Source organism: Dermochelys coriacea, chromosome 2, assembly GCF_009764565.3.
Source record: "Dermochelys coriacea isolate rDerCor1 chromosome 2, rDerCor1.pri.v4, whole genome shotgun sequence".
Taxonomy (NCBI): domain Eukaryota; kingdom Metazoa; phylum Chordata; order Testudines; family Dermochelyidae; genus Dermochelys; species Dermochelys coriacea.
Window position 1 is genome coordinate 114084694 of NC_050069.1, and position 16287 is coordinate 114100980.

Here is a 16287-nt window from a genome sequence, read left to right on the forward strand (position 1 = left end):
TCACAGTACAAGCCCATTTATAGGAGAGTAAGAACCCTCCTTACACTCTTAGGCCTGAACCACTTACAGGGCCTGAGGATGATTGGAGCTCCTGGATAGGGCATTTTGAATGAGCCCAACAAGGGTGAATCAGTGGTCTGGAGAAGAGAGGTGGAACTTTTGGTATTGTTTCTCAAATGCAGGAAGCAGCAGGTTTTCACATCTGCTCCCCAGGCACAGATGGATTACAAAGCCCTGAGCAATGACTAGGTTTCCAGCACTGACACTTAACTAGCTATAATTACCCTACTCACATGCTCCATAACTTGCATTTGGGGCAGGTAGGGTGGCCTAGTGCTAGCACTCTTTAATGCCATAGTGGAGTTCGTCGTAAAGCAGAGGCAGTGCATTCAATTACTATGCTGGAGGTAGTGCCTCATTTCATCCAAATGCAATACAACTAAGACATACGGACAATCTCTTAAAGGAACCCAATCTGCCTGGGTGAAAAGAATAATGAAAAGAATGGAGAGCTAAAAGCATGGGAAGATCAATAAGGCTCAAACTGAGGTGCTGAGGATTCTTCAGTGAAAAAGTTAATAGCCCATTACAATTAAGAGTACACAACTCCTTTGGAGTTATTGTTTCATCGGGGCTTAGAGACTAATGAGACAGAAGTGCATCAAAAAGTTGGCCTGGGTCAGTGTATGCTGCACTTTTAAATGTAAAGCTCTCTGGTGAGGGACAATGCTGTAAATCCATTCAAAGTGAGTGTTACAGAGCAACACTATGTTGGCTCTCATGAAAACTGAACTTGTTCTTTCTTTGTTGCTTTTCCTGGTTCTCAAATAAGTAATTCTGCTTGAAAATACTTGGGGTTTTGTGTGTGTGTGTGTTTGTTGTCCTTTTATTTATTTTGTATTGAAAAAATAAAACTTCATTTGAAAATGATTCAGAAAAGCAATATTGTAGGGAAAGACTTTTTCTTTTAGCAACAGAATGAATACCTGTATATTGTAACACTAAATCATTACTCATCCTTTCATCACAGAGATGGAGTAGCTTAATGCAAAAACCGAGCATATTTAGGGCCTTATCCTGTGCTTTACCCATGTTAACTGTCCCCTGAATTTAATGAAACGGATACATGAATCACTTTATTCATGTTAATAAAGTGTTCAGGACATTAGATTATACCTTTTTTTTAATTAAGGCCCTGATTCAGCAAAACCCTTAAGCATCTACTGAACTTTAAGCGTGTGAATAATCATCTCTGATTAGCAAACCACTTAAGAAAAAGCTGTGCATAGGGCTAGCCTACCTGATCTAACTTGAATCCAGCTAGGACAGGTAACAATATCAGTGAAGACAACACATTGTGGGCAGTCCAAGCCTGGTAAGGACCCGGGTATGTACTTGGCTTGCTAACCCTTTCTGAATTCCATTGTATGCTGTCTTCACTCTATTGTTACTCATGCTTGCTGGATTCAAGCTTGCTAAGGTAGGCTAGCCCATTTTGGGGTGTATCTTTTGCTATGTAGATATACCCAAACACACATGGAATGCTTATGTGCTGTGCTAAATAGGGAAAGGATTATCCACATGCTTAAAGCTAACCATGTGTTTATTATTTAACATTTTTATGTAGTCGCACCTAAAGGTCTGCCAGGTCAGGACCCTCTTGTGCTAAGCAGTGTACAAATATATATTAAATAACAGTCACTGCCCCAAAGAGCTTACAATCTAAAAGATAAGACATAACAAGTAAATGAGGCCAAAAAGAGGTAGTATAATACCCTATCTGAGACTACATATAATCTGAACCTGCTCTAACCTTTTCTTACAGGTGGTCAAATGGATGAAGACAGATTCTCCCCTTCTTTTTAACTAGTTTGCTCATATTTCTTCTTTTTTGGCAGTATCTGTTTCATTCATTGCACATCTTGATATCTGATACAGGCAAGGTGTCTACAAAATGCTCCATTCAATTAATTAATTATATATATTTACTTGGTTCAATAGGCTAAGATGCAGATTTTATAGATAAAAGATATCAAGATATGTCCTGAGTAGATTGCAATATGAGATAGGCATGTCTCGCAATTCAAACTGCCAAGATGTTCTGAACAAGCTATTCCCATTTGTGTTATATACATATATTGGCTTGAAATCAATATCTAATTAATATTAATCAATGGTATTTTGTTCTGCAATGCTTCAACAAAATAGCCTTTATAAAATCAAGGTAAATAATAACCATATTTGTTTGTTTCCAAGTTTCATTTATCATTCAGATATGGCTTATGTCATTGGTAAAATTTTTCAACAGTACAAATTCAAACATATGCTTCGTAATTTTATTTCCAGTGAATTATTATAAGGATTGAGGAGAGGATTTTTAACATTTTCCTCAGTTTTCTTTTCTGTAAAAATGAGTATGCAGGTAAAAAAAGTGCATCATAGTATTTTATATAGAATATAATTCTCTTATTTTATAGAGCTTGACATAGTATATCTCTGTAACAAACTCTGTAGTTCATTGTGAGATCTGTTCAGAATTTCTGAACTACTCTTTCTTCCAGAAAAGGAACTAAAGTATGCAAGCCTTGGGTGCAGCAACAATCTGTGTGGAAAGTCAAAAAGTAAAATGAAAAGCTTATACAACCAAAGGTATATTCAATATGATCCATTAAAATACAGTACAACACACTTCATGCAGCATTAAAATTTAATCTCATAAATTCTCTAGCAAGAGGCTACTACTGCAGTTTTTAACTCAGTCAAAGCTCCTGTTAATTTCAATGGGAGTTTTGCTTGAGTAAGAATTGTAGGTCAGGCCTCCATAAATTAATAAGTAGTACTGAAGTCTCTCTGAAGATTTAGGGTTTTATCCTGAAAGTGACTGAACACACTGACAATCCAGAAAAATAATTAAGCACATGTTGAAAGGTAATCATTATTATTAATTATTGACGTCAATGGAACAACTCATGTGCATAAAGTTAAGCACCAAAGCATAAATGTTTTGCTGGATCATGGGCAGAGTGCTCAGCCATTATAGCCTGATCCTGCAATCCTTAAGTACACATGTATTTCCATTTGAAGTCAATACCATATAGTTTCATATCACCAATTCTATTGCGATCCAAAGCCTGACTTTTTTTCTTGAGAGGTTGAAATAGTTTATAATGAGTCATCTGTTCATTACATTTGCATATACAGTATTCTGTAAACTACAAATAGGCTCATAAGACTTATTTTGCAGGTCTTTTGTCCTTTTTTACTCTTTAGAAAACCATTATAAGAATTCTATTTCCTAGTATTGTCTTTTAATATTATTTTTATTATTTATATAGCAACAGAAGTGGACATGGCTCTTAAGACTGTATATTTTGACATATACCTGCTTTTAGGTCTTTTGTTTCTACTAGGTTTCCTCTGTACTTTGAGGTAATTTCCAATGATGATATATTCATTTTCTCCTCTTATTGAATTTACCATTTGTCGCTGTTCCCTTTGCTCAGTTGATGTCATCCAACACTCTGGGCTTCTCTACACTTACCGGGGGTTCGAAGTGCAGCGATTGATGCATCAGCCGTCAATTTAGTGGGTCTAGACCCACTAAATCGACCGCCAATCACTCTTCCGTTGACCCCTGCACTCCACCTGAACGAGAAGAGTAAGGGGAGCCAATGGGAGAGCTTCAGTTGACATCGCATAGTGTGGACCCCGAGTTAAGTAGATCAAAGTACATCGACTTCAGCTACGTTATTCACGTAGCTGAAGTTGCATAACTTAGATCAATCTTTCCCTGAAGTGTAGACAAGGCCTCTCTTAAAGGAAGTGATGGATGCCCATTCTCATTTATTTTGTTTTATTGGTAGCTGTAGCTCCTGTTTAAGATGTTCGAAACCAGAATGAACAAAGCACTAGAAAATATATTATAGGGAACTATATATCTATCTTTGATATTTATAGGGCACCTATGATCTTGGTACCCAAGTGAACAATCCTACTCTGCCAAGGGGATTGACCTAGTAGGTCTTTTCCATCTCTAATTTCTATGAGTCTATGATACAAATGGGTGATGTTTGTAAACCTAGTGCTTAGCTAGATGTATTGCATTTTTGCTTATAGATTCATAGAAACGCAGGGCTGGGAGGGACCTCAAGAAGTTATCAAGTCCAGCTCCTTGCACTGTGGCAGGATCAAGCAAACCTAGACCATCCCTGACAGGTGCTTTTCCAACTTGTTTTTAAAAGCTTCCAGTGACGGGGACTCCACAACCCCCCTAGGAAGCCTATTCCATAACTTAACTACCCTTATAGTTAGAAAGTTTCTCCTAATATCTAACCTAAATCTCCCCTGCTGCACAGTAAGCCCATTATTTCTTGTCCTATCTTCAGTGAACATGGGGAACAATTGGTCTTCAGCCTCTTTATAACAGCCCTTAACATATTGGAAGACTGTTATCAGGTCACCCTTCAGTCTTCTCTTCTCAAGACTAAACATGGACAGTTTTTTCAACCTTTCCTCATAGGTCAGGTTTTCTAAACTTTTTATCATTTTTGTTGCTCTCCTCTGAACTTTTTCCAATTTGTCCACATCCTTCCTAAATTGTGATGCCCAGAATTGGCCACAATACTTCAGCTGGGGCCTCACCAGTGCTGAGTAAAATGGGACAATTACCTCCTTTGTCTTACATACAACACTCCTGTTAATACACCCCAGCATCAAGTTAGCCTTTTCTGCAGCTGCATCACAATGATGACTCATATTCAGCTTGTGGTCCACTATAACCCCCAGCTCCTTTCCAGCAGTACTGCTACCTCAATAGTTGTTCCCCATTTTGTAGCTGTGCATCTGATGTTTCCTTCCTAAGTGAAATACTTTGCACTTGTCTTTACTGAATTTCATCTTCTTGAATTCAGACCAATTCTCCAATTTGTCAAGGTCATTTTGAATTCTAATGTTCTCCTCCAAAGTGCTAGCAACCTCTCCCAGCGTGGTGTCATCTTCAGATTTTATAAGTATACTCTTCACTCTATTATCCAAGTCATTAATGAAAATACTGAAGAGTAACAGACCCAGGATTGACCCCTGCAGGGCCCCCCTAGATATGACCTCCCAATTTGAAAGCAAACCATTGATAACTACTCTTTAAATATGGTCTTTCAGCTGGTTGTGCACCCACCTTATAGTAACTTTGTCTAGACCACATTTCCCTAGTTTGTGTTTGAGAACATCATGCAGAATTGGGTCAAAAGCCTTACTAAAAGCAACGTATAACACATCTACTGCTTCTCCCCACCCACAAGGTCAGAAACCCTGTCAGAGAAGGAAATTAATTTGGTTTAGCATGATTTGTTTTTGACAAATCCATGATGACTATTCCTTATAACCCTATTTTCCTCCAGGTGCTTACAAATGACTGTTTAATAATTTGTTTGTAAAACTCTTCTGATCTTGACTGTATTCCATTGTCTCAAATGGACTTTCCATCATTTGGAAGGAAGAAATCTGTTTACATTTTATCATCTTGAACCTTCTATCGCATTAACCTATTATCTCCCCAGACTATAGAGGAACATTCAAATGGATCTTTCAGAATGTAATATATTCAGTGAACTTTTGATCTTTCCATTTCTCTCTCTTTCTCCATACTTTCTTTTCTCTCGTCTCCCTCTTTTCATTTGTCTTGTTTCTATTCTCTATCTGTGAGTATCTGCGATACTTCAGTTCATATTAATCTGTTTCCCTCCTAAAACCTGTATAGTAAATGGGATTCACTCTGCTGATTCAGCAGGAGTTTGATCAAGGCCAACAAGCCAAATAGATATATTTTCATAATTGTGTATATGATGATGCAGCACCAGTTCCTGTTAGTTATGAACTAATTCACTACCCAGCAAGATGACAGTTTGGCTTGCAAGCCATTTTTTGTTGATATTTGCCATCAGCTTTTCTCTATCATATTTTCTTATATCTCACCATATACAAATATAAAAGGAGTACTTGTGGCACCTTAGAGACTAACAAATTTATTAGAGCATAAGCTTTTGTGAGCTACAGCTCACTTCATCGGATGCATTGCTGTAGCTCACGAAAGCTTATGCTCTAATAAATTTGTTAGTCTCTAAGGTGCCACAAGTACTCCTTTTCTTTTTGCGAATACACACTAACACGGCTGCTACTCTGAAACCTGTCATATACAAATATATAGCTCTGCTGAATTGGTTAGACTGTACTTCATTAATGTATAGTTTCCTTAATCCCAATTAACACTTATGTAATTCAAAACAAACATTTTATGTTCCATATTTTATAGTGTTCCAACGCTGAATGCTAAAAAGTCATCTTTATTGTTACATAAGGACTTTTTAAATATAAATGTAGCTACAGCTACATACATACAGCTACAGTACATACATACATACATACATACAGTACATACAGCTACAGAAACTGCCACAAATCCCAACTGTGTGGTTAACTATATGCCTATGTCAGGCAATTATTTTCCTTTTAGGGGCAAACCGACTTTTCTAGACCTCCTGAATTTAAAAACATTCTGCTTCCTCCCCGTGGCACTAACCAACATATTTATACCCTTATAACTCTTCTAGCATAGAGCACGCCTAATTCCATTGACTTCAGTGGAACTCCACCGGGATTGAACCTGCCCTTATGTTTGAAAGACAAACGAAGGGCACTGCCCGGGCTGTGTATCTCGCTAAACGTGCAGTGTGGGTCCAGCCACCCATGCCGGTCCCAGGGTACGAGAGAGAGAAGGTAAGTGCAAAAAGGAGGGGAGGACTTGTGGCACCTCAGCGACTAACAAAGTTATTTGAGCGTAAGCTTCCCTGAGCTACCGCTCACTTCACCGGGGGCAAGTTAAGCGAGGTGACATCTTCTATTGGACCAACTTCAGTTGCTGAGAGAGAGACAAACTCCGGCTCTCCAGAGCACGCTTTCCCCGACTTGAAGAAGAGCTCCAAAGCTTGCCTCTCGTCTCACCAAGCGAGGTTGGCCCAATAAAAGGTATTATTACCTCACACCCAGCTTGTCTCCATATTAGAGAGGGAAGAGCAGGCAGGGCTGCCCCCGGGCAGCAAGCCAGAGTAGATTTCCTTTTCCCTTGCCCAGCTTTTCACTCAGGGCAAGGTATTACCCCGAGCCTTGCTCCCCCCCCCGCCGTCTTTCCCCTTGGCGAGCCCACTTTCCCCGGCCTCCTCCCACGCTGCCTGCTCCCTAGCGCCGCGCTAACATTTCCATTTCCTCGCCGCCGCTTCCGCAGGGCTGTTGGCGGAGCTGCTGAGCGGCAGCTCTCGCTCTCCATTTTCACGCAGCCCCCCTCCCCCCCCCGCCCTTTGCTGTCTTTCTCCATCTCGCTCTCGCTGGACTTGGCTTTATTTGGCGCTCCCGGAAGCGGCGGTGCGGGTCGCTCTGCCGGGCTGACGGACCCCGGGAGCGGGAAGGAGGCCGCGGCCAGGGATTATCCCCGCAGCGCGGACGCGAGCCGGGGGCTCCTCCAGCCAGGTAATTGCAGAGCAGCCCGCGGCGGAGCCGGCCGCGGGGGCCGGTCCGGAGCGGGGCGGTATGTGTGTGTACGCGCGCGAGGCGGAGCGGCGGCTGCCGGGGGGCCGTGCAGAGGGGCCCTGCGTTGCCAAGCGGCTGCTGCCGGCAGAGGACATCTTGGGGGGGGGCGGGGATAGGGGGCTTATTGCGCCACGGTCCCCAAGCAGTGCTGCCCCGGCGGGCTTCTGGGGCGGGGCGGCGTAGCGGCGGAGCCGCCTGTGCCCTCCTCTATCTGGGTCAGCTCCGCACACTGGCGCTGCCTCCCCCACATGCTCTGCCTGGGGCTGTGGCCTGCTGCTGGCCAGGGCCCCGGTTCGCTCTGCAACTTTCGGCTCAGCCCCCTGAGAAGCCCCAACATCGCTTCACCCCCCTCCCCCCCATGAAGCCAGGCTGACAGCGGCACGCAGCAGTAGAGACGCGCTTACAGAGAACCAGGGCTTTTATTATTACAGCTGTACCTGCATCTTCTGCTTTTCTGCCTCGTATTCAGCTGAGGAGGAGGGAAGCCCTGAGAGCAGCACTGCAGGATTTGGCTTGTTGAGGGTAGATGGCCATAAAGTGTGTTGGACTTAGAAGCCCCACCCCCGCATCACCATCTCTTTCTAAGAGATTATCGGAAACCCTCTGGTTCTGCCTTTAGATCTGATGGTGTCAAGTGATGCCCTGCTGATTCGGGCAGTGCAAGACTAAGATCGGCTAATTTTGTTCAGGAGCCAGGGCTGTTTGATGGTGCCTAGGCTCAAATTGTGCCAGGGAACACCTAGAGCCATAGAAGCAAAATGTTAGGTGACAAGAGTCTTAGGTTAGTGATTAGCCTACAGGTATAGCTGCGTGGCAAGCAAAGGGCTAAAGAGCAGTTTAGGATATCCTAGCGAAAGGGAGGACAGAGACTCCCTGCTTATAGGGATGCTACAAAACCAAAGGGGGAGGGGAGGGAGAGAAGGAGAGCAACAGAGAAGAATCAAGGAACTCAAAGCCACCTTGCATTTTGAAATAAATGAACATTTTAAAGGAATGCTCTCAACAGATTCATTTTGCACAATAGCAGAGTAGAATTGATCATGAGCCCACCTGAAAGACTATAAAATAAATGTGGTGTTTTTTTTTAAATGACTGGTAATTTAGAGCCATATATTTGCAACAGACGAACACAGTTGATGTCTGATACCAAATCAGACCAAATTTCATCAGCATATTTTTTAAATAAAGGACTTTTGAAAAAATGACTTCCAAAGTTCCATTATCTAAATGTGTTCTACTAATACAATGAGAGAATATACTTTGATCTAGAGGCAGCTATATTAACAGTTGTTTTAAAAAAGGGGGACTACTGTGTTTTTAAAAAATGCTGCAGGAGATAAAGACAAAAGTGATCTTTGGTTCAGTGGGTACCATGCTTCATTGTTCTATGAAACCATTATCTGCAAACCATTCATATTTCAGGGAGTGAATGGCATTTTTAAAAGTATATTGTAGATGGTGGGGGTGGTTAAAACCCCCACAAAATTGCAAGCTCTTAAATACTGTTTCTCAAAGTTGTCCTTATTGCATAAGTTATTAATACATTAGCAAAGTGAACATTTTCACATGCTAATTTTTATGCCGCAGACATATTGAAGCAGGTTTTTCTTTTGTTTACAGCTCACAGAACAGTAAAGTTTTCTTTAGCTTTTGTTTAACACTATAAACTTTAAAACAAGGATTCAATAACAAAATTGAATGGGGGGGGGAGAAGCTTTTAAACAATGTAATACTATAAACAGTGCTTTTTCTATAGAGAAGCCAGATGTGTAGAATAGTATGACATTTTAGATCTTTGTTGTAATAAAATGTTACAGGGTTCTTAGACTATTTCTGTGATCCATCAACCTCTTCTCCCTCAAGAAAGCGAGCACTGCTCAGATCTAGATGGTGCACATGCAGAACTCCAAGAGTAATGAATAAAATCTGTTTTCTCTGTTAAATAAAAATGAAAAAGGCGTGCATTATTTACTATAGTAGGTCTAACACATTACATGGCTTGGTCATCCATTGTAGACAATGGCAAATACTTCAGTGGAAAAAAATGCATAGTATCCTCAGTCCTATAGCTAATGGTGAGTGATCTTGGTATACGAAGATCCTATATTAACCAAAATGAAAACAAAGAAATATTTGTTTACCTATGTTCGTATCAGACTTCCACATTCGAAACCATAACTCACCTAAATCTCTCTTGCAAGAGCAATAACTGAAAATCCTGATAATGGCTCCAAAAGAACACTAAAATTACCACCTATACAGGACTAAATTTGATGGGAATCTGGGACTTTACCCTGAATTATCATACACTGGAGAAAGAATGTGGCTTAGTGGAGCGGGCAGGAGGACTGGAAGTCGGGGCACCCATATTTTGTGCCTGACTCTACCAGTGTGACTTGATGCAAGTCATTTAATTTTGCTGTACTTCAGTTTACAATCTTTAAGGAATAAGGACATTTACTCACCTTAGTAAAATGCTTTGAGATCCATCGAGGAAAAATGCTGACATGCCAAATAGCTTTAATGGAATGTTCTTTGTTGATTTATGCAGACTTCATTGCTCTAAAAATCACCTGCAAAAAAAAAAAAGATAATTTTAGTAGGTGTGTCTTAGTAAGACATTTTTATAGGTAAAAATTGGGAAAGTTCCTTTACTTCTCACATTTATTAGGCAAAAAACCCAGCAAGTTAACCCTAATTTGAACTCAGTTTTCAGGCACATAGATCTTATAACAAACTAAGGAAGAGCTTTGGCTACATTATTCAATTTTTGAAAATTCTTTCCTCTTAATTCTAGTTGTTTCTCTTGTATTTGGAATGCAAAAGAAAAATTCTTTTGTATAGCTTAATTAACAGTTATAAATTCCCATGAATGGTGATCAAAGCTGTCTAGTCTATACCAAGAGTTCCCAAATCTTTTGGAAAACTGATAATAGTTTCAGACTAAGGGCCCAGTCTGACTCCTATAGAAATCAGTGAGAGTTTGTTCGGGCTCTAAGTCTTTGTATGTTCCTCTAGTTCATCTATACATGTATTTACTTACAGTGGCGCTTGAGCTCCTGGAGACTTCAGTCTAATGGTTCCATCGAGTGTTAACACACATACAAGAGAGTGACTCACTCTTGTGAAGTGTTGAGTCAATGGTGGCTGGTGGTCTTTAGCACCTCAAGACTCATGCTGGCAGGAACAGTCAAGAGTCCTAATTATAAAAGCCTGATGTGCAGGTACTGCTGTGCATTGGGAATCACTGGCCCAATGAATAAGGTTTGTGGCCTAGTTAAAAGGTAGTTAAATGGACAACTACATAATTGGTTAAAGTATGTGGTTTAGTTCCAAGCAGTGAGTTCAAATCCTATTACAGCATAGGATTTGTAATATTTCAGTCCAGTTTTTCCATCAGTGTAACTACATATTAAGGTGCTACTTTTCTGAAGCAAGATAAGCAATGATTCAACACATTCTGCACCTAACCACCAGTGGTTTAGGGAAAAGAACAATTCAGCCATATAAAGATTTCATGTCAATCAGAGCAGCCGTATTAGAAAAGGTTAACTGTACAAATGGTCAAGTTAAACAAGACTTAATCAGGGCTAACTTGGTCATTCTGGAGTTCATAATTCCACACATTGAAACTCTGACATGGGATAAGTTGCGTACAACTCTGTCACCCTGGGATATATAGCTGTTAGTTCTCATAAACAGAGTAAAGTTGAGTTTGGTCACTATTAAGAGGGAAGATCTTCAAATAGAAACCAAGGTGCTATAAGAAATGTTGTTGGTAATTCAATAGGTGGCACTCTTCATTCTGTGTCAGAAGCAAACACATGCCCAGCATAGTTTTGGAGATATTGTACTGTTAGAGCCTTTGTCTTTGGAATGAGACATGAAAAAGGGGCCTGATTACTTGTGATCAGTAATGAGCACCACACTTTTTGCAAGAGTAATAATGGTAGCCCCCATGTCCTAGCCCTATTCCAGACATTCTTCCAACTGCCATTTCTTCTGTAGTTTCAACAGGATAGGGCAGTATTCTTTGCTTGTTCTAAACTCCTGTGAGTTGTTAGACCAATGCTGTATTCCATACCAGAAGTGGCTGCATTCCCATATTGAATGAAGTGCTTCCTCTGCTTATAAAGTTCAGGCTAAATGTGGTCCATGAGTGATGGATTTTATAATTATGATATGGCTGAACTGTCCTCATTTTCTGATTGTGAAATTTATTGGATCATTGAGTATATACATGGTAACTGTTTTCCATCCTCCTTTCTCAATCCACTATTACCAGTTAAAAAGTCTACTCTAACTCTCTTACAGAAATGGACCAATTCTCATTAATGTAAGTCAGAGTCAAATGATGTTATTCTACCTCCTTTTGCAGAAAGCCCCCTCCCCCATCCCTAAGTACTAGGATCACAGGGGCAGGACAGAGGAGTGCTCCACAAATCCATGGTATGTTTCTCTGTGGTAGCATGAAAGAGGATTTGAGTGTGGAGGGAAGTGAGCTAGGAGAGTGGTCAGTTAGTATGCCACAGGCCTCACTTAGAACTTGATTTAAATCTCTTGGAAGAGACTTGGAGTCTTTCCACTGACTTTAGTGGGAGTTGAATCGGGCTTTGTGAAGCAACAGCTGATACAGCCCATGGAGTGCAGTATTAATAGCGGCAAAGTAGCTACTTATCCCCTCCCTACCTGCCTCCTGAACTTGCAGGAGGATTTCCTGCCCAGTCTCTCTTAAATCTTGAGTAATCTATTCAGCATTGGTAAGGCCTCATCTGGAATACTGTGTCCAGTTTTGGACCCCACACTACAAGAAGGATGTGGGCAAATTGGAAAGAGTCCAGAGGAGGGCAACAAAAATGATTAGAGGGCTGGAGCACAGGATTTATTAGGAGAGGCTGAGGGAACTGGGATTATTTAGTCTGCAGAAGAGAAGAATGAGGGGGGATTTGATAGCTGCTTTCAACCACCTGAAAGGGGGTTCCAAAGAGGATGGAGCTAAGCTGTTCTCAGTGGTAGCAGATGACAGAACAAGGAGTAATGGTCTCAAGTTGCAGTGGGGGAGGTTTAGGTTGGATATTAGGAAAAACTTTTTCACTAGGAGGGTGGTGAAGCACTGGAATGGGTTACCTAGGGAGGTGATGGAATCTCCTTCCTTAGAGGTTTTTAAGGTCAGGCTTGACAAAGCCCTGTCTGGGATGATTTAGTTGGGGATTGGTCCTGCTTTGAGCAGGGGGTTGGACTAGGTGACCTCCGGGGGGTCCCTTCCGACCTTGATAGTCTATGATTTAGAAAAGATTACCCATTGACAGCACATTTTGTCTGAATAAAACAAACTTGAATGAGGAATGCAGGATTTGACAGAGTATGGATATTCTCGAGAGCTAGGGTATACTATAGAGAAACGATCAAGTTTGTCCTAAGTGGTAGTAACAGCAACTTAACTGTTGCCAATTCTGGAGGTTTTGCCTAGAGGCTAATGTCTTCTTGCCTTCCATGATTTTTTTGTTTGTTTGCCATAATTCTGTCTGGTTAAAGAAGTGAAACACTGACAGCTTCTTTGCTTTGGGAAGCATACCCTTTTAAATAGCACAAATGCATTTTAAAAGCACAACTTAGATAGATTAATTTAACTAATTTAGTTAAGGATTTTACCATTCAATCTTATTGGATGAGGTAGTCATACTTCACCAGCTTCAACATCTGTGGCCGTATGCAGTATATTCTCCAAGTTCAGCAGCTCATTTTGCTTGCATACAGTAATTGGACTTGTGGTATGTAATTAAGTAGCTTGCAAGCCCTATAGAATGTTTGATTACTTGAAAAGTATTATGCTAATACATGGCAAAGGGGTGCCTAAGAACACAGTATATCTATTGATGGGAAAAATACTTAAAATCTTACACTTCATTGTCACAAAGAGAAGCAAGTAAAACCAGACAAAAGATAAGGCAAGAACTGGGAGAACAGTGACATAAAATGTAGCATAAGTGATTAGGAGGATGTACTAGGAAATGGGTTGCCTTCCTTATTTTAACTCCATCAAATTAGCAATCCTTGATTGCTATAGTAGATCATTAAATAATGAACTTTTCTTTGTCATCACCATTGATAAAGTGTTAAGAATTACTCAGCTCTGGATGGGAGTGGTTTTTTTAAAACAACTGGATATTCATGTGTAATTGGAGAATGAACTGCTATTTGAAGGCATACTAAATATATATGCACATACTGTATTCAAAAATGTGAATCAGTAAAATATTTCAAAGACCTCAGCACAGTGTGTGCATACACAGATTCTTGAATAATTATCCTGGCATGTGCTATTGCTTACCTGTAGTTATATGAAACTAAATTGGGATGTGATAAGAAATTTAAGATGTGTTTCTAATCTTAGTCTCTGTTTTGCTGGATGGGATTTTTATTTTTTTAAATGAAAGCTCTCCCAATATAAAATACTGTCAAAATATAAAATGCCACACTGTCCTTTTGAATGTTTTTTTTTTAAACTTTAGTCTGTTGGACAAAACACAGAAAAGAGGAAAAGTGACAGAAAAACCAAACACACAGTAGATAGGCTCTGCAGTACTAGTCAATTTGCATACCAACTCTATGAAGTCAAACAAAGGAAAAAAACTTGGGGATAAGTAGGAGAAAACAAGGAAAGGTCAGGATTTTCCCTTCTCCATAGAGGTCTCTTCTGATAAAAAGGCTTTTAAGACTTAACACTGTACCTGAAGAGTGTAGCTCACAGAAAAAACCCTTTTGGATACCATCTTGTGACTATATATATAATATTTAAAAGACCCATTTTCATTAATAGAACATCAGTTTCCATCATCTGTATCCATCAGGATACAGATATGAAAGTTCCTTTATACTTTGTACCATACTAGAACCAGTCAAAAGCTTCAAACACTGACAATTTTTTCCATTTCAAATTTTAACCAAAACACCCCCCCCCACACACACACACACGCACACATTTTTTGCCTAGTTTTTTCCAAGGCAGATAAGACTAGTCAAAATGTTGGCAAAAAATCAAAATGCTATAAAAATGCAAGAGCATTGCATAATTTTAAAAAAAAATATTTATAACATTTTTACAGACAGCTATCCTCTACACTAGGAGCGCTGTTCCTAAAACAACCTGCTGCAGGGCCAAGGGAAAAATCAGTGCTTCTATATCATGATGCCAACTTTTCCCAACCTAGCCCTAAAAATTTCCCAAATCTTCCCAAATCTGGTGAAAAATTCCCAGCAGTGCTTCTATATCCTGGGAAATTTCCCAAAATCTGGGAATTTTTGAGTAAAATGTTTCAACTGGGGAAATTGGGAATTTTCATTCAAAACATTTTACTCAAAAATTCCCAGATTTTGGGAAATTTCCCAGGATATAGAAGCATTGGGCAAAATTAGAAGAAAGGTCACCAAAGGCTCAGCTTTGAGTACAAAGTAACCCTCTCTCTAGGTAGGGTTTTATTGCAGGGATTCTTGTTTAATCTAAATTGACATTAATTTGGCATGTCTCTAGCTACATTCTTTCCGTGGAGTTAACATAAAAACAAAGTACTAACCATACAAGGTAGCACTTCTGTTTCTCTAACATGCCATATGCAAGCTTCTGGCAAACACACTGTTCCTATCTCACTGTCTTCTATGAGAGAAATCACCATTTTGTCTCCTCCTTCCACTCATGCTTTATGGTGAAGCAAACTCACTACCCATGCTCTTTTCCTTTTCTTCCTCCTACTCCTCTTCCCTCCCGCCCCCTTGCAAGTAATGAAACTAAATAGGTTCTGCTGCACTTAATTAGTCCCATTCTTCCTCTCCCCTTTTCCCACCTTAGTGTCTCTGACTGGGAATTAATCCCTAAAACCGTAAGCCATTGCATTGGCTGGCACATTTTATGGACAACCTGAGTGTGGGGAGCAGCAAAGATTTGAGTTCCTCACCAGGAAATGCCAACACACCTGTAACAATTTAAAGATTACATGTCAATAACAGGGGAAAGTAGCTATTCTTTGCATTTCCATCTTACATTTGCTGTGTTTTATGACAATTAAACTATGATTGGATGCTTCTCCAGTTTGAGAAGAATTCCAGGAACATGTTGGGATGTTTCTCCTAACTTAGTATATGTTGTATTGCTTTCTTAGCTAGCAGATGAAAAAAGCCTTCCTGATATAGACTGCTACATACTACTCTAAACCTGTAATAAATTCATGGTTGGCTTTAAGATGCTACCTTTTTAGAATACTGGAGGCTTGGTTTGTATATTTTATAGTTCAGTTACATCTTATCAGAGAGCAAATGCATGGGCCACTATAATTTGAAGACTATGATAGTGTTTTCTCCAAGCAGTGCAAGGGATTTAGTCACACAACTTCCAAATTGCATCTCATGAGGTTGTACAGGAACAATCGAGGGCAGAATTTGCCCTGCACTATCTGTAGTGTGGTGGAGATATGTGAGAAAGAAAGGACGCAGCTTGACTTTCAGATCCCAGGCTGATTTTGAAGGGGCTGGCAGCTAGGAAAAAAACAACCATCTTTGAAATTTTAAACTGAGTGAATATGGTAAGGAATCAAAAAGGCACACTAAACATGGAACCCTATGACACTATTTTATAGTTACTTTTCAGAGTAAAACTATACTTAAGAGGGTACTATCTTTCCTCTTTTCAGAACTGGAATCTTTGCTCTTCTGATT

General features: G+C 40.1%; 1 protein-coding gene and 1 long non-coding RNA gene across 2 annotated transcripts in view; one reads left to right on the forward strand and one right to left on the reverse strand.

Moving 5' to 3' along the window:
• Positions 1 to 2449: 2449 nt before the first annotated feature.
• On the reverse strand, positions 2450 to 15266 carry LOC122458402. Its single transcript, XR_006278446.1, has 3 exons — positions 15153 to 15266; positions 10044 to 10151; positions 2450 to 2602 (listed from the first exon to the last, which is right to left on the reverse strand). It is a non-coding gene; the product is annotated as an uncharacterized LOC122458402 (long non-coding RNA).
• CAP2 (cyclase associated actin cytoskeleton regulatory protein 2) overlaps positions 7260 to 16287 on the forward strand; it is a 96849-nt gene continuing 87821 nt past the window's right edge. The window contains 1 exon segment of the mRNA XM_038391436.2: positions 7260 to 7518. The gene's annotated coding sequence lies outside the window, so the exon portion shown is untranslated.